Source organism: Brassica napus, chromosome C3 (genome assembly GCF_020379485.1).
Source record: "Brassica napus cultivar Da-Ae chromosome C3, Da-Ae, whole genome shotgun sequence".
Classification (NCBI taxonomy): domain Eukaryota; kingdom Viridiplantae; phylum Streptophyta; class Magnoliopsida; order Brassicales; family Brassicaceae; genus Brassica; species Brassica napus.
The window spans coordinates 41,809,029-41,820,071 of NC_063446.1; positions in this window are offsets into that span (position 1 = coordinate 41,809,029).

An 11,043-nucleotide genomic window follows, 5' to 3' on the forward strand; every position below is an offset into this window, starting at 1 on the left:
CAACTCAGCTCAAGTCTAGCATCTATGGAGTTATGATTTTTTTAGAGAGAGATAGTTCATCGGTGTAATCTTTGCGTCTCTATCTGTTGGCGTCGTTTCATATTTGGTTACTTACGCCAATCGTTACAAGTTCATTGATTCAACATTGATTCAACCTCATTAATCAGTTCCTTACACTTACGACCCACTACAACCACGATTATGCATTCAATGTCTCTCTATCCTCTTCTAAGTGGTTGATCTACAGCTATAAAAAGGTTAGGCCTCATGCATTGAGAATCATCCTCACAACTCCAATATCATACAATATTTCTTTCTCGATATAACGGCTAACCAGTCTGTTCTACTTTCTGATTTGAAGGCTGTTAGGTGTTCTTCCACCGTAGGTTAGATTGCTCAGATTCTGGGAAGCGTTTAACGCGGTGGGGAGTTGATGGGAATTGACATGATCTTCATCGATTCTAAGGTTTCTGTTCGTGAAGCTCATGAGCAATTTTTTTTATAATATTTCTGGTTTTTGTACTCATAATTCTTTAAAACTCCGTTTAAAGATTTTTTTCAGATTTTTTTGTACGATAAATCAACCGTCTCGCCACCTTCCACCACCGTCTTAAGGCCGGTTAAAAAGGATAAGTTAGTAGCTCTTAATATAAATTCATTCATCACTTTCATATCTGATAAACTATATGCTGGTTATTTCATATTATGGTTTTCTGTTGGCAGTTATGTGTCTGTCTTTTGAGTCTGTTTGAATCACAAGCAGTGATGTTTCACAACAAACTGGACGGCTTTGGAGGTGATCCAAGAGTTGTTGTCGGGACTAACATCAATCCTAAGATTGTAGGAGGTAAATTTTCTAATAAAATTAACATCGATACCGTCTGCGTTTTACTCTATCAGTTATGCTTTCTTAGATTTTTGATTAAGTTGGAATAATAGATAATGTCTGCGATCTAATGAATAGCTTATAGGTTTGTAGCCACCTCCATTCATTGCAGATATGGTTTGATAAGACATACAGCTTCCAGGTCAGGTTAAGAAGATACAATTTTACTGCCAACCATCAAACCCTCATGATATCTTGCATCAAGAACGAGGGTGACCATCAGCCACTCCCCGACTTTGTTGCCAACGTAAATTGCAACATATATTTCATTCATGTTCCTCTCTAATATGCAAATAATGATGTCTTTCGGTTTAATAGGATGGGTGACGATGATAATGGATATGACATGCCTGCCCTAACTTAGTACTCTCCAAGGCTAAAGCTGGTGGTAATGACCATTAGGAATCATCATCTGCAGGAATCTCTTCCAGTGGTCTCGCCACCAATAAGTCTCGCGTATCAGCAGCTGTGAAGGTGTTTAAGAAGGCACGAAATGAATAATAGAAGATTATACATTGTCTTGAGTCAAATTTTGCGGTTTGAATAATGTTTTTGCACCGATGTGGTTTTTTATTTAAATTATGTCCTCCATGGTTTGCTATGTTTTTCTAGAACTCATTAAAATAATGCTTTGTAAGATTTAGCAAATACTTCCCACCCCAATAAATCAATAAATATGGGTTCAATGCTTATCACATATTTCCATAACAAAGTTTAAATTTTTTACACCAATACAATAATAAATGTTCTAATACCACAACCGATTTAGAATAAATCAAGAATAACTATACTAACTACAAGAATCCATATGTGCTAGAAAACTATACATCAAATATATTCATGAGATGGATCTCTCTTTCTCTCTCTGTAGACAGTAATAAAATCAGGTCAGAATATCCAGTCTTAAGAAGAAGAATAATCACAGATTTCCTTCTGCAGACGTCATTAGATGAAACAATCATGAGTCTGATTTTCATATAAACTGCATTTCAATCTATTATCATTATCCCTTAGACTGCAAGTTAAGAGGAATAAACTTGGACAAACTCGTCTATTAAAATACGATCATTCGGCCAAATGATCCATAGTCTGTAATGTAATAATTCAACTTACACTATTTACAACCCCTTTTTATAAAAAACAAACTTGGACAAACTAAACTAGGTCATAAAATATACAACCAAACTTCAGATATTGTTTCCCAAGTATCTTACACAAGATCATTTAGGCGCAACAAGTCATTAAAAGTAAAAATACTCAACTAGATTGATACAGAGTTCGAATGGATTAGCAAAACATAATAAATTCCTTTGAGCCTTATTAATATTAAACAAAATTTTTAAAATATGAATTGTTCATAAAAATTATCACGCAAAGCATGAAATATAACACTTACTATGATACATTATATTACTGTATTTGTTATCAACCAATGAGAAAACAGTTTTTATTTACTTGTATTATGACTATTATTTGTTATTATATTTGGATTTAAATTTTTTATATTTGAATATAATAAAGTCTAAGGTTAAAATTTTGTTATTTATAAATTTAAATTATAAGAGTATTTTCATGGAGAATAAAGTTTATGGTTAAGTTTATAGTTTAAAGATTAAGCGTTTGTTTAAAATTCAGGGTTTAAAGTTTAAAATTTGCGTTAAGAATTGTATATAATAAATATAACTTAGTTTAAAATTTGGGTTTTGGTGTTTGTAGTATAGGGTTTAAGGTATACTTTTAAGATTTGAGTTTAACTATTAAATTTTCTTAGAATTTAGAGTTTTAAATTACGTTTGGAGTTTAGAGTTTCAAAATTCTTTCAGAAATCTGGTGGAAATAATAAATTTTATTTTTACGATTTATAATAATTATAAAAATATTTTTTTTTAAATGAACAGTTAAAATTGTTGTAATAAAAGGAGGATATAATCCTTAGATAGAGTGTCCACGTAGGCCAAAATAATCGGCCAATGAGAAACTATATTTTTGCCATGTCACCTCATCTATTTGTTATTACAAAATGATCCTTTAACTTTTTTACTTTAACAATTATAACCGAAAATATTTTTTTAGTGAAATATAATATTTATATAAATAAAATTATATTTTTGTTTACATAATAGTTTGTAAAGAAATATTTAGTGTAAATAATATCACAATTTTATAAAGTACTAAAATAAATTGGATTGGTTTTCAACTTTCACAAATAAAAAGTATTATTTGTAAACTTAAAAAAGAATATATCAAGAATATTTTTTTTCAGGAGAGAAAATAGAAAAATACATCGGAGACAAATCTATCTCTGTTATGAAATTTCTCTATTTTAGAGAAAAAAATAGAGGAATACATTGAAGATGGCCTAAGGCATGGCCGACGTAAATGATCAACGTTGAGATTTCAGCTTTTCTGATTCTTACTATTCTAATGTTTCAATATAATTTGAATATTTCCTTTGTTTTATATTATAATGGTTTAAAAGTATTTTTTATTTCACTATATAAATTGTTTTTATATTTCAATGTAACTTTATACTTATTGGATATTGTGTGGCCAATTAAATTATGTAAATTACTGTGTAATTGATTAAATTTATATATTAAATGACAGTTTTCTAAATTAATAACTTTTAAGTATTACAGATTTTAATTAAAATTGATTACATTTTGAAACAGATAGAGTAATCTATATACTAACTCTATATAGATATGAGGACAAAATTGTAAAGTGGTCTCACTTTGAATTTCTCTCACTATGTGCATTCCTAATTGGAAGGAAATAATCAACATCTAATATTATGTTACTCTCAGTATATTAGAAATGGTCGAACCGTAAACAAATTAAGGATGATGTAAGGAAAACATAAAGATGTATTTTCAGTTATCACAAATATAAAATCAATTGATAACAACTTAATTATGTCCACCATAGGACAATATAGAAGAGTTTCCATAACTTCTAATATTATAACATCTCACTATATTAGTGACTAAATCAGTTTTCTCTAACACAAATATTCACTTCATTATTGGAGTTTAAGCTTTTCTATCTGATGATATTAGTAGTTTGATCCCAAAAAAAAAAAACGGTTGAACTGTACATTGTAATTGGAGAAACAAAACAAACAAAAATCAACCGAAGACTTTTAAGGTATATGAAACAAAAATTAGAAATAGCAATTCTCTGCAATTAAATAATAAGGCAATAAAATTGTAAAAATACAAAATAAAACAAATACTATACACAGAAAGAAAGATTTAGTAAAATAAAATCATAATATAATTTTCATAATTGATAGTGCTCAGCTACACTAAAAAGTCTAAATTTACAACATACACAGTTTTATTTACATCATTAAACCTATTATCTAATTAAAATGATTCTAAAAAAAGTGACAGCATGAAGAGTTAGAAAATATACGATAAAATATAATACATAACGTTAAAAATACATTATCACTGATCACTGAAAAATCATGTTAGTAGTAATAAAAATGAAATGATAACACATTTATTAAAACCATAGTACAGCACGCAACAAGGTATTATCAAATATACAAATTAAATATTAAATATGCTCAACGCAAATACACATAAAAATGAGACATCATATTTGGATATATTTAAATTAATAATTTTAAATATAGTATATTTTTGATAATTTTAAAATTACTTAAAAAGAAACAAAATTATTAAAAAATTAATATACAAATAAAACTAAAGCAATATTTTGAAACGTCAAAATAATAAATGAATAAAAAATATATTATGTTAATAAAATAGATTTTAGATTTTAAAGACTTCTAATTCATGTAATATTACAAAATTAAAAATTTGTTTATTACAATTAATATTTTACCATTAGATATATTAAAATAATATTCTAGATCGATATTCAATAGTCAGTTTTCAACTATTACACGTAAAAAAATATTATTAAATACATTTTTTTTAAAAGGGGGTTTTATATTTTAAGTAGGTTATTGGAGTACTTTTTATTTTCGTGAATTTATTCGAGATGAGATTTCGATCTTTTAAACTAAGATAATTCATGTTCTATACATAATTATATTTTTTTACATAGCTCTAAAATCTCGGACTTGATTTTTCATATTTCATTAGTTAATTGTGTTACATATAATAAAAATATTTACTTCAAACTAAAAAAAAATCAAATTTAAAAATTAGTTATATATAATTTAATATACAAAAATTCATATATAAATAAAAATGATAAATATAACAAATTTAAATATATTTACCGCGCGTAGCGCGGAAAATAGTTCTAGTATGATTTAAAGAGAGAAAAGAGTTTTTGTATTATGAAGCCGAAGTTAATTAATTCTTTTTTTTTTATCAACGGAATTAATTTATTCTTAACAGCTCTTAGAGCATCATTATTTTAGGGTTGTTAGAATGAGGTTTTTAGCGGAATATAAGAACATGTCTCTTAACTTTTAACTAAAAAAAGTTAAGAACCGGCTCTTAAAACTCTTATTTAAGAACCGAAAGTTAAGAAACAAGTTCTTATATTCCGTTAAGAACCCCACTCTAAGAACCCCTAATAATAGACCATTCTTCTTTCAAGCAACATACAATATGCAGTTTAAATTCTAAGTAGTGATACATCTTTACTACAACATTATATATATAGTAGTAAAACTGCTAGACTTTCTGAAGAACCCTAAGATAGGGAGGATCACTTTAGCTGGGTGTTGGATATGATCCGAGAAGGCAAACGGCACTTCTGGAACTGAGATGGATTGAAAGGATCGTCAAGAGATGCGAAATGACTCTTGATATACCCACGATCTAAGGCTAACCACCAAAGAAAGAATGAATGTGTTGGCTAACCACCAAACAACACACAAAGATGAATTGGCTGACCACCAAATCAACAAGCCGGGTCACACCAATGAACTAGCTAAAGAACTCTCTCTCTCACTCAGAGAAAAACAAAATAAACAACCAAAACTGAACTGATTTTATTGATGAAATGGACTACATATTTATAGTGTTTTGTAGATCTGTGAATTAAATGAAAAAGTAGATCTAGATCTAGATCTAGTCTTTAATACGAAAATAAAGAGATAATACTAGACAAGGTGACTGTTCGGCTTCTGTCCAGATTCGTTGTATCCTGAAGCATGAACCGCGGTAAGGAGAACGACGGATGTGGGACTGTCCGTATGAACCACCATGTCCAGATCATAAACCATACTGGACCAAGTGTGTCCTATGTCTTCAGATAGGTGAAGGATCCTTGCCTTAGTGAGATTTGGCTGATCAAAGTGCATGAACTGATCAAAAGGGTCGATCAGTCCATCAGTACGGTCGCCGGTACGTGCAGTATGAGGCAATCGAGCCAAAAGAGAGAAGTCTCGATCATTTTGTGAAACCTCATGATCCAAGTCAAGTCTGGCATGATCTTTCTCAAGTCTGGCATGATCTTTCTCAAGTCTGGCATGATCTTTCTCAAGTTTGGCATGATCCAAGTCAAGTCTGGTACGGTGAAAAACATGAACCTCGGTTGAAATGTTCAGAACGTCCTGAACTCCATGCTGAGCTGGTTCCATGTAATGATCCGTGGACTGCGGCACATCATTCCCTTCCTCTTCAAAAAGATTTGTCCTCAAATCTGAAAAATTAAAAGGAAAAGGATTATAAGCAAAAGAACCATAATCAGAACGTTGCTCACCTTGATTTCGGTCCGGTTTGTGAATGGAAGAAGATTCTTCTTTATGACCACAGTTTTGCTCTCCACCTGACCCTTCCTTCGGTTCATGTGCATAGTCATCGAAAATTCGTAAAGGGTCTTCCTTTTCTGGTTCGGTTTCAATTTTCTCCAAAGTCACCAACGATTTCTGTTTTTGGCACTTGTTGGCATAATGACCGACCCTATGGCATTTGAAGCACCTGGTAGAAAGAGCCTTGCTTGTGGTTTTCACAGCCTTGCTTTTATCAGAAGACAACACATTAGTTTTCAAATCAGAATTTGAAGGAGAAGAAGAATTACTTTGTTGTTTTGGTGCAGAAGAAGTGTTGGTGTTTCCCTTCTTTTTGAGTTGCCGGACAACATGAATCGCCTTATGCAACATCTTTTCCAAGCTGGCATAAGTCTGAAGCTCGTTCTGATCAGACACATCACGGTTGCTTCTCTTGGCTTTGGTGAAGGGACAATCACCACTTCTGATCCACTTCTCATCATCATCGAACTTGTTTTGTCTCTTCCTTTGGTTTCTTTGTTTCTGCACAAAATCAAACCCATTAGAAGCAAACTGTTTCTTATTTCCAAAAATCATTTGCTATTTTTCTAACACGGTTTTAAAAGGAAAGTAAACGTCTTGTTGTAGTTTTGATTTCTTGAGAAGTCCAAACATTCTGAGAACACTTAACAAAAGAGTTAGCAAATAAAAATCCTCACACTCTCAAAGTGTTTAGCTCACGATTTTTAGGTGATCACTCAGAGTTCTTTCCACTGGTTCAAAGGATGATAGGCAGTCAAAATTCAGCAATCAAAACCCAAAACAAACTTTTGTGGGAAAAAAGAAAAGAGAAAAAAAGATGAAGAGAATTTTGATATGGATCCACCTTAACTGTCCTAAGGCTGGGTTTCTCTTCAGCCAGCGGGGTTTCTCTTCCACCACTCCCCCTGGATTTCTCTTCAGAAGTGATTCAAGCCAAAACTTTTACTCTCTTTTTTTTTAATAGATTTTTTTTCTCTCTTTTTTTTTTTAATAACTGGCGATCACAAGAGAGTAAAGGAACAGCCCGGATCCAACAAGAAATATGAAAATAAAATAGTGGAGAGATGAGAAGATGAAAAGATGAATTGAAAACAAACCAGCCAAAGTGGCTCTGATATCAGCTGAAAAACCCTAAGATAGGGAGGATCACTTTAGCTGGGTGTTGGATATGATCCGAGAAGGCAAACGACACTTCTGGAACTGAGATGGATTGAAAGGATCGTCAAGAGATGCGGAATGACTCTTGATATACCCACGATCTAAGGCTAACCACCAAAGAAAGAATGAATGTGTTGGCTAACTACCAAACAACACACAAAGATGAATTGGCTGACCACCAAATCAACAAGCCGGTTCACACCAATGAACTAGCTAAAGAACTCTCTCTCTCACTCAAAGAAGAAACAAAATAAACAACCAAAACTGAACTGATTTTATTGATGAAATGGACTACATATTTATAGTGTTTTGTAGATCTATGAATTAAATGAAAAAGTAGATCTAGATCTAGATCTAGTCTTTAATACGAAAATAAAGAGATAATACTAGACAAGGTGACTGTTCGGCTTCTGTCCAGATTCGTTGTATCCTGAAGCATGAACCGCGGTAAGGAGAACGACGGATGTGGGACTGTCCGTATGAACCACCATGTCCAGATCATAAACCATACTGGACCAAGTGTGTCCTATGTCTTCAGATAGGTGAAGGATCCTTGCCTTATTGAGATTTGGTTGATCAAAGTGCATGAACTGATCAAAAGGGTCGATCAGTCCATCAGTACGGTCGCCGGTACGTGCAGTATGAGGCAATCGAGCCAAAAGAGAGAAGTCTCGATCATTTTGTGAAACCTCATGATCCAAGTCAAGTCTGGCATGATCTTTCTCAAGTCTGGCATGATCTTTCTCAAGTCTGGCATGATCCAAGTCAAGTCTGGTACGGTGAAAAACATGAACCTCGGTTGAAATGTTCAGAACGTCCTGAACTCCATGCTGAGGTGGTTCCATGTAATGATCCGTGGACTGCGGCACATCATTCCCTTCCTCTTCAAAAAGATTTGTCCTCAAATCTGAAACATTAAAAGGAAAAAGATTATAAGCAAAAGAACCATAATCAGAACGTTGCTCACCTTGATTTCGGTCCGGTTTGTGAATGGAAGAAGATCCCTCTTTATGACCACAGTTTTGCTCTCCACCTGACCCTTCCTTCAGTTCATGTGCATAGTCATCGAAAATTCGTAAAGGGTCTTCCTTTTTTGGCTCGGTTTCAATTTTCTCCAAAATCACCAACGATTTCTGTTTTTGGCACTTGTTGGCATAATGACCGACCCTATGGCATTTGAAGCACCTGGTAGAAAGAGCCTTGCTTGTGGTTTTCACAGCCTTGCTTTTATCAGAAGACAACACATTAGTTTTCAAATCATAATTTGAAGGAGAAGAAGAATTACTTTGTTGTTTTGGTGCAGAAAAAGTGTTGGTGTTTCCCTTCTTTTTGAGTTGCCGGACAACATGAATCGCCTTATGCAACATCTTTTCCAAGCTGGCATAAGTCTGAAGCTCGTTCTGATCAGACACATCACGGTTGCTTCTCTTGGCTTTAGTGAAGGGACAATCACCACTCCTGATCCACTTCTCATCATCATCGAACTTGTTTTGTCTCTTCCTTTGGTTTCTTTGTTTCTGCACAAAATCAAACCCATTAGAAGCAAACTGTTTCTTATTTCCAAAAATCATTTGCTATTTTTCTAACACGGTTTTAAAAGGAAAGTAAACGTCTTGTTGTAGTTTTGATTTCTTGAGAAGTCCAAACATTCTGAAAACACTTAACAAAAGAGTTAGCAAATAAAAATCCTCACACTCCCAAAGTGTTTAGCTCACGATTTTTAGGTGATCACTCAGAATTCTTTCCACTGGTTCAAAGGATGATACGCAGTCAAAATTCAGCAATCAAAACCCAAAACAAACTTTTGTGGGAAAAAAGAAAAGAGAAAAAAAGATGAAGAGAATTTTGATATGGATCCGCCTTAACTGTCCTAAGGCTGGGTTTCTCTTCAGCCAGCAGAGTTTCTCTTCCACCACTCCCCCTGGATTTCTCTTCAGAAGTGATTCAAGCCAAAACTTTTACTCTTTTCTTTTTTAATAGATTTTTTTTCTCTCTCTTTTTTTTTTAATAACTGGCGATCACAAGGGAGTAAAGGAACAACCCGGATCCAACAAGAAATATGAAAATAAAATTGTGGAGAGATGAGAAGATGAAAAGATGAATTGAAAACAAACCAGCCAAAGTGGCTCTGATACCAGCTGAAAAACCCTAAGATAGGGAGGATCACTTTAGCTGGGTGTTGGATATGATCCGAGAAGGCAAACGGCACTTCTGGAACTGAGATGGATTGAAAGGATCGTCAAGAGATGCGGAATGACTCTTGATATACCCACGATCTAAGGCTAACCACCAAAGAAAGAATGAATGTGTTGGCTAACCACCAAACAACACACAAAGATGAATTGGCTGACCACCAAATCAACAAGCCGGTTCACACCAATGAACTAGCTAAAGAACTCTCTCTCTCACTCAGAGAAGAAACAAAATAAACAACCAAAACTGAACTGATTTTATTGATGAAATGGACTACATATTTATAGTGTTTTGTAGATCTATGAATTAAATGAAAAAGTAGATCTAGATCTAGATCTAGTCTTTAATACGAAAATAAAGAGATAATACTAGACAAGGTGACTGTTCGGCTTCTGTCCAGATTCGTTGTATCCTGAAGCATGAACCGGTAAGGAGAACGACGGATGTGGGACTGTCCGTATGAACCACCATGTCCAGATCATAAACCATACTGGACCAAGTGTGTCCTATGTCTTCAGATAGGTGAAAGATCCTTGCCTTAGTGAGATTTGGCTGATCAAAGTGCATGAACTGATCAAAAGGGTCGATCAGTCCATCAGTACGGTCGCCGGTACGTGCAGTATGAGGCAATCGAGCCAAAAGAGAGAAGTCTCGATCATTTTGTGAAACCTCATGATCCAAGTGCAGTCTGGCATGATATTTCTCAAGTCTGGCATGATCCAAGTCAAGTCTTGTACGGTGAAAAACATGAACCTCGGTTGAAATGTTCAGAACGTCCTGAACTCTATACTGAGCTGGTTCCATGTATTGATCCGTGGACTGCGGCACGTCACTTTCTATATGGAGCTCAACAATCAAAGCCATTATAACAAAGCACTAGAACGCGCACTGTCAGGAAGATGCGATTTTTGAAAGCGAGAAGATACCTTGAAGATGTTAAAGCTAACAAGTAACAAGCAAGCTAGTCCCTTCACACGTTTTGGTCTTGGTCCGAAGCACACAAAGTGGATATTTATAGATAACTGAAGAGCTGCAACCATTGGGGTAGTTCCAAAAAGAAAAA